At 40.9% G+C, this 12,057-nt stretch overlaps 1 long non-coding RNA gene across 15 annotated transcripts in view; it reads left to right on the top strand.

Annotated features, from left to right (window-relative positions):
- LOC144284823 (uncharacterized) overlaps positions 1–12,057 on the top strand; it is a 110,599-nt gene that overhangs the window by 76,949 nt on the left and 21,593 nt on the right. For 9 of the 15 annotated variants that reach the window (XR_013353249.1, XR_013353263.1, XR_013353266.1 and 6 more), the window contains 2 exons: positions 5,242–5,276; positions 7,181–8,173. The exons of 3 other annotated variants lie outside the window; for them this stretch is intronic. This is a non-coding gene — a long non-coding RNA (uncharacterized LOC144284823). Of the gene's footprint in view, positions 1–5,241; positions 5,277–7,180; positions 8,174–10,099; positions 10,651–12,057 lie in introns of those variants that run through there. 3 more of the 15 variants (XR_013353248.1, XR_013353245.1, XR_013353255.1) reach the window with 2 other exon arrangements.

Here is a 12,057-nt window from a genome sequence, read left to right as displayed (position 1 = left end):
AATCACACCTAGTATTACAGGGGGCCTCCCACTCTGCTTTAATTTATTTGTCTTCCTATTCCCAGTTCCCCTTTTCCTCCCTTGCTCTAGTCTCCAGATAAGAGGAGTTCTGGGGTCAGATAGGGCAAGGCTCATTGACACAGAGAGGCTTTAAAGAGAGAGTGGCACACTGCGCAAGACTTTGACCTTTAAACAAAGCATGCTTAAGCTGCTCTTTTTTTTTTTAAAGATTTATTTATTTATTAGAAAGAGTGAGTGAGCAGGGGGGAGGGGCAGAGGGAGAGGGAGAGAGAATCTCCAGCAGACTCCCTGCTGAGCATGGAGACTAATGCAGGGCTCAGTCTCACCACTCTGAGATCATGACCTGAGCTGAAACCAAGAGTCAGAGGCTTAACTGATTGAGCCATCAAGGAGTCCCTAAGCTGCTTCATTTTTTTTTCAAGGTTTTATTTATTTATTTATTTATTTATTTATTCATTCATTCATTCATTCATTCATGAGAGACACAGAGAGAGACACACACAGAGAGAGAGAGAGAGAGACAGAGAGACAGAGACCTAGGCAGAGGGAGAAGTAGGCTCCATGCAGAAAGTCCAACATGGGACTCGATCCCAGAACTCCGGGATCACGCCCAGAACCGAAAGCAGACACTCAACTGCTAAGCCACCTAGGTGTCCCTTTTTTTAAAGGTTTTATTTATTTATTCATGAGAGACACAGAGAGAGAGGCAGAGACATAAGCAGAGGGAGAAGCAGGCTCCCTTTGGGGAGCCCAAAGTGGGACTCCATCCCAGAACCCTGGGATCACAACCTGAGCCAAGGCAGACGCTCAGCCACTGCGACACCCAGGTACTTCTAAGCTGCTCTTTTTATTTATTTATTTATGTATGTATGTATGTATGTATGTATGTATTTATTTATTTATTTATTATTTATTTATTTTTAAAAGCTTTTCTTTTTTGTTTTTTTAAAAAGATTTTATTTATTTATTCATGAGAGACACAGAGAGAGAGAGAGGCAGAGACACAGGCAGAGGGAGAAATAGGCTCCATTCAGGGAGCCCAATGTGGGCCTTGATCCCAGGTCTCCAGGATCACATCCTGGGCTGCAGGCGGCGCTAAACGGCTGTGCCACCAGGGCTCCCCTATTATTAGTTTTAAAGATTTTATTTATTTATTCATGAGAGACACACAGAGAGAGTGACAGAGACATAGGCAGAGGGAGAAGCAGGCTCCCCGCAAGTAGCCCAGTGCGGGACTCAATCCCAGATCCCGGCAATCCCGGGATCATGCCCTGAGCCGAAGGCAGATGCTCAATCAATAAGCTACCCAGGCACCCCTAAGCTGCCCTTTTTTTTGTTGTTGTTATTTTGGATATATATATATTTTTTGTATATAAAAGCTGCTCTTTTTTTTTGTAAACTTAAATTTTTTTTAATTTTATTTTTTTATTTAAAAAATTCTTTTATTGGAGTTCAATTTGCCAACATATAGCATAACACCCAGTGCTCATCCCATCAAGTGCCCCCCTCAGTGCCCATCACCCAGTTACCCCAACCCCCCGCCCACCTCCTTTTCTACTACCCTTTGATGGTTTCCCAGAGTTAGGAGTCTCTCATGTTCTGTCATCCTCACTGATATTTCCCAGTATTTTCTCTCCTTTCCCCTTTATTCCCTTTCACTATTTTTTATATTCCCCAAATGAATGAGACCATATGTTTGTCCTTCTCCGATTGACTTACTTCACTCAGCATAATACCCTCCAGTTCCATCCACGTTGAAGCCAATGATGGGTATTTGTCGTTTCTAATGGCTGAGTAATACTCCATTGTATACATAGACCACAGCTTCTTTATCCATTCATCTTTTGATGGACACCGAGGCCTCTTCCACAGTTTGGCTATTGTGGACATTGCGGTTATAAACATTGGGGCGCAGGTGTTCTGGCATTTCACTGCATCTGTATCTTTGGGGTAAATCCCCAGCAGCGCAATTGCTGGGTCATAGAGCAGTTCTATTTTTAACTCTTTGAGGAACCTCCACACAGTTTTCCAGAGTGGCTGTACCAGTTCACATTCCCACCAACAGTGCAAGAGGGCTCCCCTTTCTCCACATCCTCTCCAACATTTGTTGTTTCCTATCTTGTTAATTTTTATCATTCTTACTGGTGTGAGGTGGTATCTCATTGTGGTTTTGATTTGTATTTCCCTGAGGGCAAGTGATGTGGAGCATTTTCTCATGTCTAAGCTGCTCTTTTTTTTTTTTTAAGATTTTATTTATTTGTTCATGAGGGGGAGAGAGAGAGAGAGAGAGAGAGAGAGAGAGGCAGAGACACAGGCAGACGGAGAAGGAAGCTCCATGCAAGGAGCCTGACATGGAATTTGATCCTGGGTCTCCAGGATCAGGCCCTGGGCTGAAGGCAGCGCTAAACCGCTGAGCCACCCGGGCTGCCCTAAGCTGCTCTTTTTATTTTATTTTATTTTTATTTTTATTTTTTTATTTTTAAATTTAATTAAAAATTTTTTTAAAATAAATTTTTATTTATTTATGATAGTCACACATTTTTAATTTATTTATGATAGTCACACAGAGAGAGAGAGAGAGAGAGAGAGGCAGAGACACAGGCAGAGGGAGAAGCAGGCTCCATGCACCGGGAGCCCGATGTGGGATTCCATCCTGGGTCTCCAGGATCGCGCCCTGGGCCAAAGGCAGGCGCCAAACTGCTGCGTCACCCAGGGATCCCTAATTTAAAATTTTTTCAAGTGCTCTTTTTAATGGGACTTTCTCCAGTGTCCCATTTTCTGCTTTGTGATCCCCTCCTCAGCCTTTTTTTACAGGAAATAAACCCCCCAAAATAAAAAAACCCACTAAATACTGGGGCTGGAAATCTGGCCTTGAATTGTTATGCCAGTGGAAGCCCGGGGAGAATGAGTAAGGAGAGGTACTTCAGAGGGCTCCGTTTCCTTCTGGTCCTGGTAGTTAATGTTCTACCAGCATTTCCCACTGTTGGGGAGACACTGCCCAGGGCAGAGTGCACTTTGTACAGAGCTGTGATTTGAGGGAAGCCTGCATCTGACCCTCTTCCTGCTTCATCTGTAGAGTCTGTAGCTATCAATAGTCTTGTATCTTTTTAGTTCTTAAGCTCTGGATATTCATATTCTCTTTCTCTTTGAGTCTCTGCTATAGGGAAAAATGAAGATGTTTATTGGCAGTGGGGAACGCTGAAATTTGCAAAACAAAAATGAACATATAGCTGAACTTCCTGCCCTTCACGTTTCCCTTTACTCCCCAGCAGTTTCTGACCCTCTCAAAACCCCAGTGAGATGTTAGCTGATTGAACAAATGTATCTACAGGATTTTCTTAATGATGGAGCTATATTTGAAGGCTTTAATGTTACCGTCTTACCTGCTTTTCTCTTTTCTAGAAGATTCTACTTCTCACAAATAGGTATGAGACCAATGATCAAGAAATTCAGCCTCCCTTCATCCTAATGAATTGCAGAATAAATGATGCACAGGCTATTTAGATAATACAGCTGTGGGGAGAGAAAAAAAGGAGGCATTGGAACATCTGCCAGGGAAGATACCAGAGAGCACCATTAGTGAATGAACATCTCTGGAGGAGAGTAAGGGAGGAGGTGGAAACAAAGAAAGGAGCTAAAGGAAGCCAAAGAATTGTAGGAATTAAGGGTATAATCCAGAGCAATAAAGGGGGCTAGGTGAAGGCTTTGGGTGGTCCCTTCCTTAGTGCCTGAAAGAAGAGTTGCTTGATTAGTGGCTATTGTGGATATGGCCTTAGGGTAGGTTGTGGGGATATAGAGATAAATAAGATATAGATAGTCCCTACTTTACAAGTATACAGTTTAACAAAAAGAGGATAAATAATAAGTACAAATTAGATGAGATTTAGGGGTGCCTGGGTGGCTCAGTCAGTTAAATGACCAACTCTTGATTTCAGCCCGAGTCATGATCTTGGGGTCCTGGGATGGAGCCTTGGGTTGGGCTCTGCACTCAGCAGGAATTCTCTATCTCCCTCTGCCCCTCCCCCAGGTCTCCCTCTCTCTCTCTTAACCAACTAACTAAATAAATAAATCTTAAAAAAACCCCAACAATCCAAATTAGATGAGAGTTTCAAAATGTTTGGTATTGTGGGCTGAGCTACTGCTACCATTACCAGCAGTTAACACATTCTTTAAATTGAAGTCTAGTTGGAGTGCCTGGGTGGCTCAGTCGGTTAAGCATCTGCCTTCAGCTGAGGTCATGATCCTAGGGTCCTGGGATTGAGCCCTGTGTTAGATTCCCTGCTCAGTGGGGAGCCTGCTTCTCCCTCTCCCTCTGACTCTCCCCTCTGCTTGTGCTCACATATTCTCTCTCAAATAAATAAATAAAATCTTTAAATTGAAGTATAGTTGATATACAATATTATATTAGTTTCAGGTGTACAATGTGGTGATTCAACAATTATATACATAATGAAATGCATACTACAAGTGTAGTTACCATCTGTCACCATTCAAAGTTATTACAGTATTATTGACTGTATTCCCTATGCTGTGCTTTTCATGCCCATGACTTTATTTTATAACTGGGAGTTTATACTTACTTTTTTTTTTTTAGAGAGCACGTGCATGTGGGAGTCGGGTGGGGTGTGGTAGTGGGAAGTGGGAAAAGGGTTAGAGGGAGAGGAGAGAGAGAATCTTAAGCAGGCTCACCATGGAGCCCGATATGGGGCTCACCTCAGGATTGGGAGATCATGACCAGGAGATTATGACCTGAGCTGAAACCAGGAGCCAGCTGCTTAACCAACTGAGCCACAAGGGGTCCTGGGAAGTTTGTACTTGTTAATCCCTTCACCTCTTTCACCCATCCCCCCTCACACACCTCCCCTATGGCAACTATCAACTTGTTCTCTGTATTTATGAGTTTATTTCTGTTTTGTTTGTTTAGATTCCACATATAGGTGAAATCATATGGTATTTGTTTTCTTTCTTTTTCACTTAGCATAATACCATCTAAGTCCATCCATGCTGGTATGATTACATTCTTTTTTATGGCTGAGTAATATCCCAGTGTGTGTGTGTGTGTGTGTGTGTGTGTGTGTGTGTGTGTATACCATATTTTTTAAATCTATTCATTTATCAGTTGACACTTAGGTTGCTTTCACATCTTGTCTATTGTAAATAATGCTGCAATAAATGTAGGGGTGCATTTATCTTTTTGAATTAGTGTTTTGTTTTCCGCAGGTAAATACCTAGAAGTGGAACTGCTGGATCATATGGTATTTCTGTTTTTAATTTTTTGAGCAACGTCCATACTGTTTTCCATAGTGGCTGAACCAATTTACATTCCCATCAACAGTGCACAAGGGTTCCCTTTTTTCCATATCCTTGCCAGTACTTGTTATTTCTTGTCATTTTGATACTAGCCATTCTGACTGGTATGAGGTGATATCTCATTGTGGTTTTGATTTGCATTTTTCTGATGATTAGTGATGCTGAACATCTTTTCCTGTAACTCTTGGCCATCTGTATATGTTGTCTTTGGGAAGTACTTATTCAGAACCTCTGCCCATTTTTTTTAAAGTTTATTTTTAATTTTCTTTTCTTTTCTTATTTTATTTTAAAGATTTTTATTTATTTATTCATGAGAGACACACAGAGAGAGAGGCAGAGATACAGGCAGAGGGAGAAGCAGGCTCCATGCAGGGAACCCGATATGGGACTCGATCCCGGGTCTCCAGGATCACACCCTGGGCTGCAGGTGGTGCTAAACCGCTGTGACACCAGGGCTGCCTTAATTTTCTTTTAATAAGTAAATTCTACACCCAGTGTGGGCTTGAACTCAGGACCCTGAGATCAAGAGTCGCATGCTCCATTGACTGAGCTGGCCAGGCTCTGCCCATTTTTTAATTGGGTTTTTTTTTGGTATTGAGTTTATGAATTCTTTATATATTTTGGATATTAACCCTCTTATCAGATATGTCATTTGCAAATATCTTCTCCCATTCAGTACAGTGCTTTTTCATTTTGTTGATGGTTTTCCTTTGCTGTGCAAAATAGTTTATTTTTTGTTTTGTTCCCCTTGCCTAAGGAGACAGATCCAGAAGAATATTGCTAAAGGCTGATATCCAACAGATTAGTATCTATATATTTTTTTAGGAGTTTTATGGTTTTAGGTCTTAAGCTTAGGACTTTTTTTTGTTTTTAAAAAATTATTTATTTATTCATGAGAGACACAGAGAGAGAGGGAGAGAGAGAGAGGCAGAGGGAGAAGTGGACTCCTCGCAGGGAGCCTGAAGTGGGACTCGATTCCAGACCCCGGGATCACACCCTGAGTTGAAGACAGATGCTCAACCCCTGAGCCACCCAGGTGTCTCAAGTTTAGGTCTTTAATCTCTTTTGAATTTATTTTTGTGTAATAAAGTGGTCCAGTTTTATTCTTTTGCATGTAGCTGTCCAGTTTTTTCCAGCACCATTTATTGAAGACATTGTCCTTTTCCCCATTGCATATTTTTGCCTCTTTTGTATGTAATTGACCATATAAGCTTGGGTTTATTTCTTGGTTTTCTGTTATGTCCCATTGATCTATGTGTCTGTTTTTGTGCAAGTACCGTGTTTTTTGATTACTCTGGCTTTGTAGTATTGTTTGAACTCTGGGATTATGATACTTCCAGCTTTGTTTTTTCTTGAGATTGCTTTGGCTATGTGGGGTATTTTGTGGTTCTGTACACATTTATTCTAGCATGGTGAAAAATACTATTGGTATTTTGATAGGGATTGCATTGAACCTGTAGATTGCTTTGAGTAGTATGGACATTTTAACAATATTAATTCTTCCAATTCATGAGCATGGTATATATATCTTTCCACCTATTCCATTTATCTTCAGTGTCTTTCATCAATGTCTACAGTTTTCAGAATATAGGTCTTTCACCTCCTTGGTTAAATTCATTCCTAGGTATTTTATTCCTTTTGATGCAATTGTAAATGGGATTATTATTTTCTTAATTTCTCTTGCTGGTATTATTATTCATTAGAAATGCACAGATTTCTTTCCTTCTTTTTTTTTGCAACATATTTTTATATATTAATTTTATATCCTGTAGCTAACATTTATTGTTTGTCTACTGTCTTCTAAGCATTTTACCCATGTATTAACTCATTGACTTTTTTTTTTTTTAAGATTTTTATTTATTCATGAGAGACACACAGATTGAGAGAGAGGCAGAGACACAGGCAGAGGGAGAAGCAGGCTCCACGCAGGGAGCCCCATGTGGGACTCGATCTGGGGTCCCCAGGATCACACCCCGGGCTCCAGGCGGTGCTAAACTGCTGCACCACCGGAGCTGCCCACTCATTGACTTCTGACAATAGTCCTGTGAAGTAACTTGCCTCAAGTCTCGGAGTAGTTACCTTAATAGCAGGACCTCCAAAGCAGGTAGTCCGGCTCCAGAATATGTGCTCCTAAATAACGTGATCTCTGGTAAGTCATCCAAAGCATATGCAGGAACTCTGCTGCTTCACATCTGCGTGCTTTTGTACCATTTGTTTGCCCTTTTGCCTATAATACGTTTTTGACTCTGGTCAAGGGGAAGACTCCCCCCTTTTTTTTTAAATAATAAGTTTATTTTTTATTGGTGTTCAATTTGCCAACAGAAAGAATAACACCCAGTGCTCATCCCGTCAAGTGCCCCCCTCAGTGCCCGCCACCCAGTCACCCCCACACCCTGCCATCCTCCCATTCCACCACCCCTAGTTCGTTTCCCAGAGTTAGGAGTCTTCCATGTTCTGTCTCCCTTTCTGATATTTCCTACCCATTTCTTCTCCCTTCCCCTCTATTCCCTTTCACTATTATTTATATTCCCCAAATGAATGAGACCATATAATGTTTGTCCTTCTCCAATTGACTTATTTCACTCAGCATAATACCCTCCAGTTCCATCCACAGGAAGACTCTCCTTTAACATCTTCTCTGACTTCTCTTGCTTATCCTAGGGGCAGTCACTGTCCTTGGAGCTTGACTAGCACTTTATCAAATTTTGTAAACTACATAGTAGTGTATTTGTCGGAAGATCTGATTCCTTGTGTGTTCTAAGCTTCTGGAGAGCAGGGGCTTTTTTTTTTTTTCTGGAAAATCTCAAACAGTTATAAAAGTTAAGCTAATAATAAAATGATTCTACATGTGCTCATCACGCAGCTTCAGCAATTATTTTGTGGCCGGTATTGTTTCATATATTCTCCTTCTCAAACCTGGATTATTTTTTAAAAATTTTATTTATTTATTTATTTGAGAGAGAGAGAGAGAGAGAGAGAACTGTGGGAGAATGAGAGAAGAAGCAGACTCCCTGCTGAGCAGAGAGCCCAACGTGGGGCTTGATCCTAGGACCCCAAGACTGTGACCCAAGCCAAAGGCAGACACTTCACTGGTTAAGCCACTCAGGCACTTCAAACCTGGATTATTTTGAAGTAAATTTCAGAATCAGATAATTTCTTTTTTTTTTTTTTTTAAGATTTTATTTATTTATTCATGAGCAACACAGAAAGAGAGGCAGAGACATAAGCAGAGGGAGAAGCAGGTTTCGTGAGGGAAGCCTGATGTGGAACTTGATCCCAGGACCCTGGGATCATGCCCTGAGCCGAAGGCAGACGCTCAACCACTGAGCCAACCAGACACCCAAGACATTAAATAATTTAAGATTTCAATTGTATTACTTAAATACAAGGTATCTTTACAAAAAACATAACAATACCATCATCGCACTAAAAATATTTCTCAATATTATAAAACATTAACTGCTTTTTTTTTTTTGACATTAACTGCTTTAATGTCTTCAGTTATCTCATGATTTCCCCCTCCCTTCCCTTCTCTTTCTTTCCCACCTTTTTGTTCCTTTATTTCTTTCTTTGCTTACCTCCCCCCCCTTTTTTTCAAAAAGCAGAGTTGTTTGAATAAAAATTCAAGGGCTTTATTTATTTATTTTAAAGAATTTTTATTTATTTATTTGACAGAGAGAGAGTGAGCACAAGCAGTGGGAGCTGCAGAGGGAGAGGGAGAAGCAGGCTCCCTGCTGAGCAGTGGGCCTGATGCAGCTGCATCCCAGGACTCCAGGATCATGAACTGAGTGAAGACAGAGGCTTAACCGATTGAGCCACCCCGGCACTCTTTAACAGCTTTATTTTTTTAATCTTCATGTTCTCATCAGCACCTGGCTTAGTGCTTGACTTATAGAAATCCTCAGTAAATGTTTAGTAAATGACTCATTAGAAATCTCTAAAATGGCCTAGTTGAATGAGTGTAGCCTTACTGTCATATTTGTTTGGTTTCTTGGGATGGCTTTTGGTTTGTGGTACTTTAGTTAGGGATTAACTTAGGTGCTGGCTACTGTCAGTGCTTGTGAACATTACTAAAGTTTTGATGACAGTGAGTGTGTTTGTGACTCAGATATTTATGTGCTAGAAGGAAATAGGCCAGGTTTTCTTGTCTCTGTTTTTTGTCCTTAGTCTCTTGTTATTTCATTTTGAGTTTGGACTGACTACATTTGGCTTTTTTGTTCTTTCTTTAAAACAAGGACCCTGGAGGAGCTCCTTGAGAGCATGAACAGAGTTCACATTGTTGGTGGTAGATTTTGTACCTGATAGATTGAATCGGATGCTCCTTCACTTTATTTTTAAGAATTGAGATAAAATTGAAATACACTGAAATGCATATAGATCTGGGGTGCCTGGGTGACTTAGTTGGCTAGCTGTCTGTTGTCTTCTGCTCAGGTTGTGATCCTGGGGTCCTGGGATCCAGCTCTGAACCAAGCTCCATGCTCTGCAGGGAGTCTACTTTTCCCTCTGCTCCCCTCCCCCACTTGTGTTTGTGCTCTTTCTCTCTCAAATAAATAAAACATTTTTTTTAAAGGGAATGCATACAGATCTTAAGTGTACCATTTGATTTTTAGTAAATGTATACATCCATATAATCACCACCTGAATTGAGATGTCGAAAATGGCCCACAAAGCTCCCTTGTACACCTTTGCAGTCCATTCCACCCCCTATGGTGAATCCTAACATCATTAATTATTATTATTATTGTTGTTGTTGTTGTTGTTTTTAAAGATTTTATTTATATCTTCATGAGAGACACAGAGAGAGAGAGGCAGAGACACAGGCAGAGGGAGAAGCAGGCTCCATGCAGGGAGCCCGACGTGGGACTCGATCCCAGGTCTCCAGGATCACGCCCTGGGCTGAAAGCAGCACTAAACCGCTGAACCACTCGGGCTGCCCAACATCATTAATTATTATTGCCGATTCTTGAGCTTCATTTAAATGGCATCATATGGTATGTGCTCCTTCGGGTCTAGCTTCTTCATAGCATAATGTCCAAAACATTATCTCCAAAAGATTCATGTATCTCATTTTAGCAGTAGTTTGTGCCCATTTTATTCCTGATTAGTATTCCCTTGTATGGATATACCATAGTCTGTTTGCCCATTCATATACTGATGGATATTTGTGGTTTTTGGCAATTGTGAATAATGCTGTTGGAAACACTCATGTATAACTCTTTGTGTGGATATCTATTTTCATTTCTCTTAGGTAGATACCCAGAAGTGGGATTGCTGGACTATATAAGTATATTTAACTTTATAAGAAAATGCCAGACTCTTTTCCAGAGTGATTGTGTCATTTTATATTTCCACCAACAATATGAAGACTATTAGCTGTTTCCCATCCTCACATTAGGTGGTATCAGCAGTCTCTCAAAGTTTAGCTACTTGCCAATCATTTTATTCTGAATACTTCTCTGTGCCTTGCAGAATAGAATATTCATTTTATGCTCATCACATGGAGTATTCTCCCAACTCCTCAGTTTTTCAGCTTACTTATGTTTTATGTTTTAGGTCAGTATTTCCCAACACGGAATATATGTGAGAATCACCTGGGAGTCTTTCCAAATAGCCCAGGTCTCATTGCAGACACATTGTACCAGCTGCATTCTCAGGGATTGTTCATGGGCTCAATATGTATGTTGGAAAAGTTCCCTAGGTAATTCCAATTTATATTCCTAGCTAAAAACCACTGCTTCGAGGCTCAAGGCCTACTTGTGATAACAGAGCTTCTTCATCCTGCTTATACATTAACAGGATCTGGGGGAGCTTTCAACACTCACCAGAGCCAGGGTTCCAGCCCAAACCAATGAAGTTCTCTAGGGGTGGGGCCCAAGTGTCAATTTTTTAAAAATTTCCCCATCATTCTAATGTGCAGCCACATTTCCCATTGGATTTCTTAGTCTTTTCTTGTGGCATTTATTCCTTTCGATCTTTAAATTATGATAGTTCTTCATGTCTTATCTCTTAGGCATTATGTTCCTAGCCTTTCTCATTTCTGTGTCTTTCATGGAGTCTGACATTCACCCTTGTAGCACAGTAGGTGCTCAACAAGCATTTCACGAACATATGAATTGGTCATCAGAAAAAGATCGCAGTCACAGGTAGGTTGTATCCTGAGTCTCAGGGTCCCCGTCCTCCCTGGCGTTGGAGTTGTGATGTCCAGTGTGGGGTAACTCCTGTGAGATTACAGAGTGAACCTTGCCCTGTTTGGTATTTGTGTTCAGGCATATCACTGGGACTAAGGATTATATGTGTATATGGGGTAGAGGAGCAGGGTCGGGTAAGGAGACAGATTTAATTAGAATGGAGGAGTTATATTAGAGTTGTGATAAAGAAAGTAAGAAGTATTAGTAAAGAGGGGGAAATTTAAGCTTACCTAATGGCCAGAGTAGGCCAGTACAGATTCTTGAGCAGAGAGTGAACCAATTTTTTGGAGGGTAGTGAGGCAAGAGTAAGCAAGGAAGATTGCAGTAGAGAGACCAGAGACAAGGAGTCAGGTTGTACTTCCAAAATAGTTGTTGAGGGCCTGGGTTATTTAGCGTCATGGGAATGAACAGAACAATGTATGAGAGGTATTAAAGAACCATCAGGTTTTGTGATGTGTCAAATCCCAGAAACCAAAGAGCAACATGGATGAAACAGTGGTATTGTGGAAAGAGATGAATGAACTGCTGGGTGAGCCTG

The sequence above is a fragment of the Canis aureus genome, chromosome 1 (genome assembly GCF_053574225.1).
Source record: "Canis aureus isolate CA01 chromosome 1, VMU_Caureus_v.1.0, whole genome shotgun sequence".
Lineage (NCBI taxonomy): Eukaryota > Metazoa > Chordata > Mammalia > Carnivora > Canidae > Canis > Canis aureus.
Note: the sequence above shows the minus strand (reverse complement) of the source record. Positions and strands in the feature narration are given on the sequence as shown.